The 15160-nt window shown below is 46.9% G+C and overlaps 1 long non-coding RNA gene across 1 annotated transcript; it reads left to right on the top strand.

The window, feature by feature from the left end:
• Window positions 1–11962: 11962 nt before the first annotated feature.
• Window positions 11963–14234, top strand: LOC124253558. The gene is made up of 2 exons (XR_006892233.1): window positions 11963–12069; window positions 13599–14234. It is a non-coding gene; the product is annotated as an uncharacterized LOC124253558 (long non-coding RNA).
• The last annotated feature ends 926 nt before the right edge of the window (window positions 14235–15160 follow it).

Raw genomic sequence — 15160 nt, 5'->3', positions numbered from 1 at the left:
GTTGAATGCCGGACTGGCTATTAGTCTCCTGAGCTTGTCTTTCTCATTCGACCGGACCAGCTTCACGGTCACACGTTTCCTCAGGTTCTCCATAGTCTTACCAAACACCGAGTTGTTCATGAGCTTGTAGAGGTTTTTCTCAAAGTCACTGGTGGCAAGCTTTCAGAGGTCTGTGTTCATTCTGATGTAAGGCTCCATCCATGGGCTCTGGTTGAACATGAGCACCCTGTGTATTTTGGTCAGCCTCATACCCAATGACAGGTACAGCTGTAGGTTGCGATAGTGAACGATGTACTTGGTCTTATTCATTAAGTTGGGCACGAGTTTTTCAACGTCTGCCACCCGCCCACCTAACAAGTTATGTTGGTACTCAGACATCCAGTCTGGGTTAACCCTCATACGTTCGGGGGCCAGGGGGGTAGCTGTTGTGTGATGTGTGTAATGCCTTGGGGTACTCCAAGTCAACCTCGAGGATGTAACCTTTGTTCGAATCTGGGGCGATGCTCATAACATCAAAATCGGACGATACCCGGCCGTTCTCATGTGGCACCCATTCGAATCCCCCTGTGGGTAGATACTGACTCATGGCCCAACCGTACAGGTTGTTGGCGTCGAAGTAGAGAATGTGATTGGTTGGCTTGCTAGGGTCGTAGCCCTTCACGTATTGATTATTTGCTTTCGCGTATCGTTTGGTTGCCATGGAGATCCTGCCTCGCAAGCCTTTCTCAATGAATAGGTGCATGTCATAATCTGTAAGCAATTCCAACTTAACTCCGGTCTTTTTAAGCAAGGCATCCCACGACAGACCTGGGCTGGTGTAATACCATGCAGGGTCGAGTTTATACTGCTTGAAACATGTCCGCCTAAACGTCTCAAACACGTCGGCTAACAGCAGTACATCTGTCCTCAAGTACAGGTCGTGATAGTCACCCAGATTCTTACAACTCAGTTTATTCCATACATTAATAGCGTGCGCGTAGTAATCGTCTTGGGATATTGCCGAGTCTGTCCGATTGCTGTAAAATTCTCTGATGGGGGGTAGTCTGGTCTCGGCGAACTTGGCCCTACTATCCATGTACTCATAGGGGTACACACCCTTCCTCATAAGCAGGGGTCTAGTCTCGGCGTCTGTGTATCGATCGGTAATAGGGAAGGTATCATTGGCCTTGACCAGACTGTCGAGTGACGACAGGAGGAATTGAACTGAATCTATGAACCTAATGGCCGTTTAAGCTGAAGGAGATGTATCTCTCCATGTTGTTGGGGATGCACGTTATATTACCATCGATTTTCGCGATGGCCTGCATGATCAAGTGTGAGTCATACCCTCTCAAGTTGTGAAAGACCACGGGGATGTTTATTGTCTTAGGGATGATTCTAAGCTTGAGGTTACACGCGCTGTGAGCGGCGCCTCTATACTTACCGGTTACGTCACAGTGATCTCTCACCGAATCACCGTTAAGTGGTGAGTCACACACGTGACAATTAGTGCTACAGGCGTGAGCTAGTCGGTCGGCTTGGGTCATATGCATGGGAGCGATTGTGTACAGTGCATTCCTAATAATTTTTTCTTCCTCCTGCAAACACTTTAGAAACCTTTCAGCCGCGTCAGGACCCCTATACACTACGGGAGCTTTTGTTTCCCCATCACAACGGACGACAATGTATCCAAACCCACAGGCTTCATGCTCTTGTGTTTTTATGTGTGAAGCTCTCACCTGTGGGTAGAGCATTGGGAGTATCCCCAACAACCCCACCTGTGGGAGTACCCCCAACAGCCTCAACAGGTTTGACCAAGGCTTCAAAGTTGGCGTATATGATATAAGGCACAGACATTTGGTTCTTGTGGTTACCGAATTTTAGGATATTGTCACCTTCGTTAGGCATGTCGACTCGTATAGCCATCTGCCCCACACCTTGGCAATCCTCCCGGTGGGATTCTAATAAATCAGCTCGTGTGAAGCCATGTAGGCACCGTTCGCAGAAGTGGGTCTTTTCTCTGTGTGCCGATTGGTCATACAACAGCCTACTAAAGTGTTTTATCCATGTGTAGTGGTACTTGTCACCTCGCTGGATCATGAATATATTGATAACACGAGGGGGGTTCCTAATTGGGGTCTTTCTTCCTGTATTTCAGCCGCTTGTGACTCTCGTAGTTTCGAGAAGAGGAAATTACTCCCGGAAAATGCTAGGGCATTTACTAACGCCCCACCGACCATCATGGCAATCGTAGCCATCCTATATTTACTTCATAATATTTTCAGGTAGTATCCCTTGTTTTACTAGGATGTCTTTTGTAGCCATCGCCATACCAAGGTTCATTATGAACATACCCATATCCTGTAGGTTGAAATCTAGCTTGATAGTAGGTTGTTTAAGCACCATTTTGGTCAACCGAGTGTACCCTATGGCTAGACTGGCGACCACGGTGGCATGGTATGCGTCGTTGACGAACGTTTTCCCCTCAGACATTATGTATATGATATAAAATATTAAATTATAACATGATATGCGGGTTGACCTCTAATTGTGGGGGCTCCCCGGAATCCCTGGGATTCCTGTGTCGTGTATATAACCACGAGATAGCCACGGCAGCAGTTACACCTACAGCCAACAAGAGTCGGGTCGGGTGAGTCACCGTGATAATTTTATGTTGGTTACACCACCGTTTTTTACCGGCAGCTACTCTCTTAGGATTCTTCTGCCTGGTGACTGTAGGGGTCACCTCCCTGGGGGTTTACCCCAGTTGTTGGGGTTCCCCCAACTTTGGGGTTTCCGCCAGTTGTTGGGGTTTCCCCAACGTGGGGGTCTCCTCTGAAGGGGTCTGGGGTGGGGTCTCTCGGCAGCATCCATCTATACTATTATTATTATTTTTCCTCTCAAATTGACAATGCTTTGCCGTGATAATCGCCGCCGTCACCGGGGCTAACAACATACCGTATTTGTGGTACAGCTCGCAGCTGATAGAGCTCAAGTCGTGTTCGATGAAAGGGTCTTTCTCGAGGTCCTCCCACAGGTAAAGTCGGCGCTCCGGGGGGATGGGAAGAAAGTATGACGCAATACTAGTGTATATCTGGGTCATAGCCGATCCTATTGTCTTTGTCATCTCTGCCCCGAGCCGGGACTCGTATCTAGCATACAGTTTATCGATTTCTTCGGCTGACATTTTGTGAATTTTATCGGGAGTGTAGTCTCCAAAGTAATGTTTGGCTTTGCCACCAACAGCCAACGCCACCAGTTTCTCTCGCTTATCATCGTCCACTGGCACCAACAGTTGCTCTAGCAATTCCTCACACTCCATCTTATAATGTGATAAGTAAGTTTTAGTTTTAACTATATAATATACGATATAGGCGAAACACAGAGAAATGAAGGTTAAGTTGCACACGACGAACACTTCAAATACCATAGCTATAACTGATAAGTGATAAGTTTTACTTAGCATTGCTTAGCATTTGCTTAGCATTGCTTAGCATTTGCTTAGCTTTACTTAGCATTGCTTAGCTAAAACACCCTATAGGCTACTGGTTGGTCGGTCTTGAGCACGAGCTTAGCGTGTTTGGTTTCAGCGAGCTGTTTCTTCACCCGTTCCCGTTCTAATTTACTCATCACATCGTTCTCTCTCAAACACTCTTCGAACGAATCCCTGTCCTTGCAGTGAAATAAGGCCACCCATCGCGTCTGCTCCCTGAGGTCTTTCAACACTGAGTTGAACTTCTGCATTAGCACCCAGACGCTGTGATTTGCATGCCGGCCAGAGAAGGCCAGGTACGATAGCATGTCTCTTTTTTGTTATCTCGCGATTAGCGCTGCAGTCGTCTAGTATGAACAGTGTCGACTCCCCTTTAAATTTCTCGTGAAGAGCTTTCAACCAGTCCTGCAGACGTGTTCCCGGGTCGACTTTGTGTACGTCCGGGTCCGTCATCACCCAAGGTCTTTCCGTGTACGTTTTATTCATGCTCAGAGTAGGGCACATGATAACGATGTTGTCGAACACATCCCTGTAGTACCCCTCAAACATATCCAACACGAAAACGGTCTTCCCACAGCCAGTCTGCCCACACACTATGGCGCAGTGTGGGTCGCGGGGCAAATCAGCAGGCAATGGCCTAGTAGATGGCTTGCACGAATCTCCCATTGTCTATATTAAGTTGTGCGTCCATAATAACGTACAGATATAATTTCAACTTGCCAGTGGATTGAGCCTTCTTGGTGATCTGGATAGTTATCCCCTCGCTGCCGTTATCTATGCGGCGACCGCTACCGTGCAGTTTATCGTCATCCGTGGATCACATGTCCAACCATAGGGCGTACTTGGTGGTCAGGTATTCACCGATCTGCACGGAGGATAGGTCCAGGTCCTTGGTTATGTATGGGTGTTGTTTGATGGCCGGTAGCTTTTTTATCTCATCCCACTGCTGGTATGCCCTCATACCATGACTGAACAGCTGGTTGGGCACGCCCTCTATGGTCACTTCCACCTTTTCAATCTCAGGGTTGAAAAACTTCTCGCTGTCCCTCCAGAACGGCTCGTAATCCTCCACTGGGACGACCAGGATACCTTTCATCGATCGCGCCCGCACGTTCAGGTTGATATTCCACACAGTGTCGCTCTTATCTCGCACGACTGATCTATGCCTCAGTATGCGATCGTACAGGATGGCCATCTTCCCAGAGTACTGGCTTCGAACCTGCCTGGACAGCTCCGGGCTAGTGACCATGTCGAACTCCAGAGAGATGTTGTCTATGGCGTAACTGGCCTCATCACCGTTCGGCGTACGCACTACTTTGCTGTAGTCATTAAACGTTAGCTCATATTCAAGCCTATCACCCAGCTCGGCCTGGTAAAACGGCGCGTGTCCCGTGAGCAACTCGAAGTCGAGGGGCACGCAGAACCGGTTCCCGTACGCTTGAGCGATGGCCTTTTCACCGTCCGATAGCTTGTCTAGCTGGTCTTGCGTGAAGCTATACCCAATGCGCAACCGGGTCGATTTTCTGATACCCTGGTACACGTCATTGACACGTTCTCCCTCGCTTTTCCAGAGATCCCCGTAGCAGTGAAACACGTCGCTGTCGTCGATGCTCAGCACCTCGTTACCGCTGATCTTGATGGTGGTTTTCTTGATAATGGCTCGACCTACGTTCCGCACTAGCTCACGTTTGTCGTTGGTGGAGGTCAACGTGAGGTTGAACGCCAGTCGAACTGTGCCTGGTACAATGAGGTCATTCTCGCCAAGGTTCGGGAATCTAACCAGCAGAGTTTGATTCTGGTCTATCTTGCTGGGATTGTTGGTGATGGTCACCGACTGGCGCACGGCTCTGACGCCTAGAGGCTCTCTTGATCTTCTGAAAGGATCTAGTTTTCTACCGTACATTGTTATATAAATGAAATATATAAGTTTTAATACTAAATAATGGCTGAGTACATACCTATGGATGATATGTGGGATTATAGTGCCCAGGCATTCGAGGATGACACCTCATTCGAGATCTCACAAGGCAACGAACTCATGAAGCAGGCCGTCAACGGGTTTTACGATGGTTTAAAAAGGGATAAAAATTACGTAGAGCCGTGGGGGCGAGACTATTCCAAGTTTTTTGTTGATGACAATGGCACGCTGCGACTGAGGGGTCGCCCGGAGATCGATCTCATGAATAAGCGCACTAGAGAACCGCTTGCCTTATCAACACTCGGCAGTCGCCATGGGAGTGACTTTATCCGTGATGAACTAGGCTTCATAGATTACGGGGGCGCATGGTCTAAAGCCCTTCCCAAGGAGGCCGTTCAAGATCTGCAAGACATCAGGGCGCCACATCGGATCAAGACATGACTGATAACATTGAAAAGCTGTTGGCCACCTACCATAACAAACCCTTACCCGGGTTCGAATTTACCGTTCGGGAACTGCGGGGGCTGGACATGGCCATGCAAACCATTCGCGGACATCTCGTGAAAAACACGGCCAAACTGGACGCGATAGACGACCACATCGCCCATGAAAAGGCCAAACTCGGTGAAACCGAGGACGAGTCTCTGAAAGCCACCATCGAGGAACGAATACGTAATTTGGAAGAGGAAAGGAAGACCCGGCTGGAAACGGCATCCTCCTTCCGAGACCAGCTTCGATCCCAGGTCAGCCGTGTGCGGGAAACTGTTGATCGAGTCCTCTACCAGGACACCACGCTAGCTGACAGGATTCGGATACTGTTCCGGGAGCAAGGGATCACCATCGCCAGCATTCTGACTGCATTGGGCTTCATCATATCAACCCTGGTGGTGTCATTGAGTGGGGGTACCCCCACACCCCCAAGTGGCGGCGGTGGCACACCACCAAGTGGTGGGGGCGTCAAAGCCTGGATAAAAAAACTCTGGGAGGCCCTGGCTAAACTGGCTGGTAAGGCTGCCGAAGCCCTGCCCGGCATCCTCGGTAGCATCGTCTCGTGGTTGCTGGGTGCTTTGGCTAAAACTGCCACGTGGCTTAGTCAAAACCTGTGGGCAGCCATCGTCGCCGTGGCGGGTCTGGTGTACGTAGCGGCTAAGGAATTTTTAACCAAATGAGTCCCAAAGCTACCCCACCAACCACCAGGGCTGTTTTACGATCGATATGCTGCTGTGTGTGTGACCCCACAGGGGGTGGTCCCACAGGGGGTGTTGGTTGAACCCTAGGCTCCGGGGGTGGCGCCACTATACCCGTTTCACCGGTTTGGGTGGTGGGAAGTGGGGGACGTTGACATCGGGGTTGACGCCCAACTTTTGGTCCGCCGTGGCTATAACTATTTCGTTGTTGTATCCCACCACTTTTTTTACTCTCAGTTGCATATCGCTCGGAGCCATGTACAACCCCACGTCGAACACGTAGTCGACTTTCGACCTGGCATATTCCAACACGTCTTGGTAGCGTTTGATGGCACTCGGGAGATCAACTGGAGCATTGATAGCATCCTCAATGTTGACAACGAACTGTTTCTGAGCGTCGTAAGCAGTCCCCTTGCCTAGGATATTGGAACGCATTTGCGTCTGCGCACCCAACAGCGCCCACACGTACGTTCGAATCGAGTCGTTCAATCTGGTGACACCGGCACGAGTAAACCCTTTCGACGTGTCCAGCATGAACTTTTTCCAGTCATCCGCTGCCCCCTGCTCAAACCTCCAGACTCTGTAATCCTTACTGTTGTCGAAAGCCATGTAACGGTCATCCCACTCGTTGGTTGTGAGGTGATGATACGACTTGTATCCCCATTCCTTCAATTTCTTGCTGGCTTCCACGAGGTGCATGTTATGAACGATGGGGATACCCAACCCGTGGTTCGGTCCCGGCAAACGCCAATCCGTCTTCGGGTTTAGTTCGAATTCGTTACAAATACGTTCATAGGCCCATCTATCGTACTTGTTGTTTACTGCGTTCCATGCGTCGTCCTGTGGGAGCGGGGCGCTGATTTCTTTGAGGATATGCCTGACCTGGTAGTACACGTGGAACGTGACCACAGACTGACTCAGCGGTCCACGCCGAGTGTCGGTTAATGTCACACCACACCCCGTTGTAGCGCACCACACGGCGAAGTTGAGTTGATTCTGCCAGAACTGCATCGGGTTGTTGAACCAAGCATGAACTACCTTAGCGTTAGTCACCAAAAATTTATACAGGCTGAACACATCTAAAAGCTGGGCGTTGAAATACATCCCATCAGCAACCGCGATCTTCATGGGTGAGAAATCTACGCCCAGTTTAGGGTAAAACACTCCAGGGAAGTAAGACACTCCTTGCGAGGATGCTCCTCCTTGGGAGTACATTTTAAAACTATTATATAATGAGCATATATACTCTAACATGTACATAACACTTCCAGGAATAACGAGCGGCGAGGCCGTTCAGCTGACGCATGCGATCGATAACACGTTGGGTCAACTCGAAGTCGCACTCTGTGATATCACCTACCTACCGCAATGGACTAACATCAATGCCAGCAACAATAAGCTGTTCATCAGTGGAGCTCGCAGCCAGATAACTGACGGCTACTACAGCGTGTGCTCTCTAAGCGACGAGGTCTTCAAACCCCTGGGAGCCGAACTCAAGATGAACGACTCAAACGGTACAGTGGTGTTAATCAACAACGGAAGAAACTCCTTGAGACTCGGGCGGCCATTAGCGAGGACACTCGGTATGTTGCCTGACGAGATAAAACCAACAACAACCGTCACAGGCATGAAGTTACCCGACCTAGTACCGTACCGAGAGCTGTACTTTCATCTCGGCATGGTGAGCACAACGTACAACATTCAAGGGGGTCACCCTTCCACTATACTGAGAGCCGTACCGGTGAAAACGGAGAAATACAACGACGGTAGAATGGAGTCGTTTTCACCGCGGCAGTATAAGAGGTTGACTCAGGGCAACATACCTGAGCTGATAATATCGGTGTTAGATATAAATCATAATCCCGTCAATATAGGATACCTCAGCTTAATGCTTCACATAAAATGACCAGCGCACAAGGGCCCGGGGTGAAAAAATGCGTCAATGTGGGGATCTCCGACCTTGGGGACACACGCGGTTTCGATGCTCCCGGAGTAGATGGTACATTGTACGCCTTGCAACTGAAAAACAACATTTACAAACGCGTTGAAGTCCCCTCCGGTGGAGCCCTAGGTGATATAGTAGATACCACAAGAGCGGTCGTCAACACTAAGTACACCCTAGTCAACACCGGTGACGATAAATGGATAATATACCCATCGTTCGGAGGCAAACTGTTCTACTTAGACGATGTTGAGAGCACTACCGAAACAAGCCATATACCCTCGTCTTCACCGAAGATGACAAGTGGGTGTTGTTACCCGATAAAGACGACTGGTTTCTCAATATTAGGCTCTGCTCCCCCTACGTGTTCACGGATAACAAAGACAACCACCTAAACAAAGTCGTAAACAACGGAACCCTGCTAGTGGCTTACGTCCCGACTCAGAGACGTAGCGTAGTCATCAGCCCACTCACCAGTATGGCAGCCCACATGCTATCGGGTAAACCGAACATGCAAAACGTGGTATTGCAGTTGGTGTCTGAATTCGAAGGCGTGGTCAAGATCCTGGAGAGTCTACCGGCGAACTCAACACTGGTCATCCAAGTCTACCTAGGGGAACCATCGGGGAATGATGTTGAGATCGTGAAAGGGATCAAACTCGGGTGGGCGAAACGACACCAGTATCAGGTTTGCAACGTTTACGTGCGGGTGGGTGTCGACTCCAAAACCAGTCTGCAGGGAGTCAACGTGATCGTGGAAGACATGATATCACTAACCAAGATATTCCTACCCGACAACATACACTTCATGGGGGTGAAGTTCACCACTGAACTATTATCAGAAAACCAGTTGGAAATTATCTCGTAATAGTATTATAGCAATGACCGGTCATCGTCCCAACGCTACACTTAACGACCTAGGGGACATGGAGGGATTCGATCAGCCTGGTGAGGAAGACACCTTGTACGTCCTATTATTTAAAAACGGTGTGTACATACGGCAGGACCTGGCAGACTTAAAGGAGCCCAAATGGGTGATCAACGTGACCATCACCGCACCTTATATCTCACTAGACAAATATGGCTATGTCTCTGAAATTAGGAACAACGGTACCTTGATCATGTCTTTCATTCCAACTGAAAAGATGATAGTTTCTAACTCCGAATATTTGCTTAGGGACACCCTGTTAATTTCATCCAAGCAGTCCCAGTTAAAAGCCACCCCCCATCATACCATAGCAGGGGTTAGGGCTATGGCCCCAGAATCCACACTCATCGTAGAAGTCGCTCACAATGGTAAGTTTGATGATTCTGGCGTGGCGTTGACCCACCCCCAAACTTGCAACTTTTACCCGGTGTAACAATACGTTGGGGTGAATCCTACGCATCAGATTTCGTATATTGCCGTATCATTATACGATTGGGGGACTCCCAACAGGGATTACTACCCCCCATAATAAACGGCTATGGTGTTGATATAGACCAGAAGTTACCTATTGACCCTTCCCGTATCTACACATACGAGAATCTAAGTTTTATAAGCCTCAGGTACGTTGACCGACTATTAACTGAAACCCAATTAAAATATCTTTTGTAATATATATTATAGGATGGGGCTATACCCAGTCGTAGAGGAAGTAGCGAAGACCCTGGAAACCGTAGACGGGTTCCGTTTGAGGCAGTTATGTGATGTGAAACGCCAACTAGAACAAGACCGCGACACGCGGAAAACACTATGTAAAAAGTACCATAGAGCTTTCAATATCGTAGACGGAGCTGATACTGCCCTTATGGCAACCAGCATGGGGCTAGGGGCGGCAGGTGTTGGGTTGTTAGCTACCATCGTGGCTACTCCCGTAGTGCTAGGCATTGAAATAACAGCTGGGGTGGCAGGGGTGTTAGGGTTGGCGCTTAAGTTTGCATCATGCAGACTGCATCGTAAGGCATTGAAACACGACGAGATCAGGGTTCTGGCTGAAGCAAAGCTGAACACAGTAAGTGAGCGTATTTCCACGGCACTCACTGACAGTAAAATCTCAGAGGAGGAGTTTCGTTCAATCCTCTCTGAACTCACAAAATATAATAAAATGAAACGAGATTCGATCCAAGTCTCGTAAGTCTGCTATCAGTGAGGACGAGAAAAAAAAGTACATAGAACAAGGAGTGAAAAAAGCCCAGCAAGCCTTTATTACAAACACCAAAGAGATCATAGGCGATTCACATTAAACTGTTTCATCGAGGTAAACGTGGCATAGCGACACAATAGTGCCATAGCGGCACGTTAGACGCAGCCCAGCATTGGATGATGCAATCCCAGGATACCAACCTACTTCAACCATGTCCCCGGTAGTTAAGCGGCGCGGACATGTGCAGTTCGTATCCCTTAGCGTCCCAAACTTTTTTATAGTAGGGGTAATGGTAGCAAGAGCTAAGGGTCCGACCAAAGCCTTATTTGGGAAATAAGGCTTTGCAGAGGCTTCTGTTGGACCTGGTCCAGAACCCCCATTGTATATACTACTTGTGGTATGACATGTTTCATGTGATGAACACTGATGACATGTGGTATGACATGTTTCATGTGATGAACACTGATGACATGTGGTATGACATGTTTCATGTGATGAACACTGATGACATGTGGTATGACATGTTTCAGCTTATGAACACAGATGGCATGTCATATGACATGTTTCAGGAGATGACCACTCATGACATGTGGTATGACATGTTTCATGTGATTAACACTGATGATATGCAGTATGACAAGTTTCATATGATGAACACTGATGACATGTGGTATGACATGTTTCAGGTGATTAACACTGATGACATGTGGTATGACATCTTTCATGAGATGAACACTGATGACGTGTGGTATGACATGTTTCATTTGATGAACACTGATGATATGTGGTATGACATGTTTCATTTGATGAACACTGATGACATGCGGTATGACATGTTTCATGTGATTAACACTGATGACATGTGGTATGACATGTTTCAGGTGATGGACACTGATGACATGTGGTATGACATGTTTCAGGTGATGAACACTGATGACATGCGGTATGACATGTTTCATGTGATGAACACTGATGACATGTGGTATGACATGTTTCAGCTTATGAACACTGATGACATGTCGTATGACATGTTTCAGGTGATGAACACTAATGACATGTGGTATGACATGTTTCGTGTGATGAACACTGATGACATGTGGTATGAAATGTTTCATGTGATGAACACTGATGACATGTGGTATGAAATGTTTCAGGTGATGAACACAGATGACATGTGGTATGACATGTTTCGTGTGATGAACACTGATGACATGTGGTATGACATGTTTCAGGTGATGAACACTGATGACATGTGGTATGACATGTTTCATGTGATGAACACTGATGACGTGTGTGTGGTTGACATGTTCCAGGTGATGAACACCGATGACAGGTATGTGCCGGCTAAGCCTGTCCCCGGCGCCATCGTGGTCAACATTGGTGATATGATGCAGCGATGGACTGCGGATCAGCTTAAAGGCACAGTGAGCAAACGTTACTGTATAGAACCAAACGAAATATCATGCAAAATTGTGAAACTTGTGTCAATGAACTGCAAGCTCAAAATGACCTTCTATGAATGTGTCGTGTACATTGACGCTCATGATGTCAGTCACTAGACTGTCTGGTTTAAACAAGATTATTTACAATTACTTATAGCGTTACACAAACAAAAAAAACCTTCAGGATGTGTGTGTGTGTGTGTGTGCATGTATATTAGTGGACCCAACTATCATTACCTATGAGGGCGAAGATATCGGGGTTCATATATATATTTCATATGATGCCCAATTGCAAAATTTCAATGTGTCATGGCTACGCGACGTCATGAGCAATGTTATGACGTCATGTGTCTTCTATGACGTTGCACCCTACATGCGGTGACGGCGGGTAGCCAGCCTATGTTAGACAGTAGATTTTTTTGTATATTTTCTTCACTTTCACGCCTTCGGTAATGAAAAGAACATTATATTCGTGCCCATATCATAGTATGTTTATGACACGAGTGCATAAATGTTGGTATTTACCCAGCGAGAGCTACCCGCCGTATGAAAAATATTTACCTCATATTTTCGCCCTCGTAGGTAATAATGGATGTCCCTTGAAAATACAACCGCCGCAGCCTCCGGATTCATATACATTTATATTTACAACCTCTCTGTGGCCAAGTTAAAATCAGTGAGTAGTTGAGATCAGTCAGTTTCAGAATGGGGTAACTGCCTCTGTGTTTATGGTGTGAAGAGTCAATCTTGTCAGTCACAGATTGGTTAAATTAGATAAAAACGTCAAAGTGCATGGTGACGTCACAAACAGTATGTAGACGTTAATCCCATGTTCTTGGGGCAAGCCAAATCTCAGAATAGCTTGTACCAGCATAGTACATGATGTCTGCTACAAGGTTTTATCGGTCAGCTGTTCATGGACACCTTGAGCTTGTGCAAAGAAACTGTACATGAATGGCTGAAAGTGTGTAATACGGGATGTAACTCTGATCAGTATTCACATAGACAGGCGGCGGATAATGTCCACATTAAGAGAAGTAACGGCATGAAGGGTCTGATCTGGTCCGTCATAGCTTGGTAAAAGTCCACGTGGAACGGTCTGACGTATCAAATAGTACGTCGATGTTATCCCCGTGTTCTTATTCCACTTGGCCTACACGACATACGAACTGCAAAGATGTGGTTCAGCTGTTAAGGTGATTATGGATAAGGGAACGTTACCTGATTGGCTGAAAGTTTGGAATCAGTTTGTTTTGGGAGTTTGTAACATCAATATTCCGCAGAATTGTCAATATCTTGGGTGGCTACTCACACAGACATCCGCGGCGGGTAATGCCCACAGGTTAGTGTTGAAGCTTGACTTCATGCCCGACGTTAAACATATGCTAGAACGGCCACCCTCACATATAGCTAAGTCATGGCGTCCATGACCTGACCTGAAATCATGATTGTTATTGAGGAACATTGTTCCCTCTTGTGTCAAGTATATCCTCCACGTTTGTTATTTTCAGAAACACCGGGTCCTGATTCCTGAAGCGGAACTTAAGAAACATCAGAGTCGACAATCAGTTGCTTTCTTTGTCAACCCTAATAGTGATACCATGATTAAATGTCTGGATGGTTCAGACAAATATGAACCAATCTCATGCGAGGACTATCTGAACTATAGGTTCAGTCTGACCTTTTAGTTATGGAGGGGCGGTGGGGTAGCCCAGTGGTTAAAGCGTTGGCTCGTCACGCCGAAGACCCGGGTTCGAATCCCCACATGGGTACAATTTGTGAAGCCCATTTCTGGTGTCCCCCGCCGTGACGTTGCTGGAATATTGCTAAAAGCGGCGTAAAACCAAAATTCAGTCAGTCAGTATTAGTTATGGGGGCAAGCACTTGCCAACATTGCTTGGGAAATCTTATCCTTAACAATTAAACCATATGTTTTGCCGCTTCATCGTGTGCGTTTCATAGCCTACTTTTACAGAATGGTAATGCTGATAGACATCCCGACAGCAATGGTACAAGAATATTTATTTTGAGCATCATTAAAATTATATGAGGTTAGATACATTTTAGGGTATAACTTGAATCTTGGTTAGAAATCACATATAGTACTTGGCTTGTTAGTTCTAAATATACAGACTAAGGTGATCACATGTAAAGCTCATTGTTGTTATTTGTGACACGGTAGTCAGTCGTCTAAGGCTCCGCAAATAGCTGTGCAGAGTTGCTTCCCTATGACACGCCAGAAACCTTTGCTGTGGGTTGGTGAGTGAGGGAGTTTAATTTTACGCCGTACTCAGCAATATTCCAGCTTTATGGCGGCGGTCTGTAAATAATCGAGTCTGGACCAGACAATACAGTGATCAACAGCATGGGCATCGATCTGCACAATTGGGAACCGATGACAGCGAGCCTGACCACCCGATCCCGTTAGTCGTCTAACGACAAGCATTGGTTACTGAAGGCACATTTTAAACCCGGACCTTCGCGGGTCTGTGGGTTAGGATACCGATTGGGTATTGTGCCATAGTGGTTAGGGTCGGTGTTTTGTCCGGTACAGAGTTATTTGGGCACACAAACAGGACACACAGTCAGCGAATTGAAAGTTGCTGCGAATGAAATGTTATTACATGGACAGACAATTTTGTCAAGGTACAGTAACGATCAACAGTCCATAACGCATCTTGCATATGCAAAATGCCACCATATTATTATAACAATCCATCCCATGATAAATTTGTCTCATTAATGTCAACAACATACTCTGTTCTTATATTAAAGGAAGATCTCAATGTTCCTTAAAAGTAATGTATCATGTTAAGTAGTCTTGCATTGTATATCAATATGACTTGCTCACTGTAGGATGATTTTTGTATCCTAGCACTATGGGCCATGAGGCCGCAAATGCAAAAATATACTTGTCACTTGTCACACACTTAAACCACATCACAGAAGGGGTCTACAAGAATGTTTACAGGATCACTAGCGATTCTATGCACCTTTTCCGTTGATGCAAGCCTCTCAACTGCGCTTCATGAAGACCACTGAAGGTTGATACTTCCTGCGATCATTATTTTGT

The sequence above is a fragment of the Haliotis rubra genome, unplaced genomic scaffold, assembly GCF_003918875.1.
Source record: "Haliotis rubra isolate DU_JTF1 unplaced genomic scaffold, ASM391887v1 Scf544, whole genome shotgun sequence".
Classification (NCBI taxonomy): Eukaryota; Metazoa; Mollusca; class Gastropoda; order Lepetellida; family Haliotidae; genus Haliotis; species Haliotis rubra.
The sequence above is the reverse complement of the archived record's forward strand: the minus strand, read 5'-3'. Positions and strand labels throughout refer to the sequence as shown.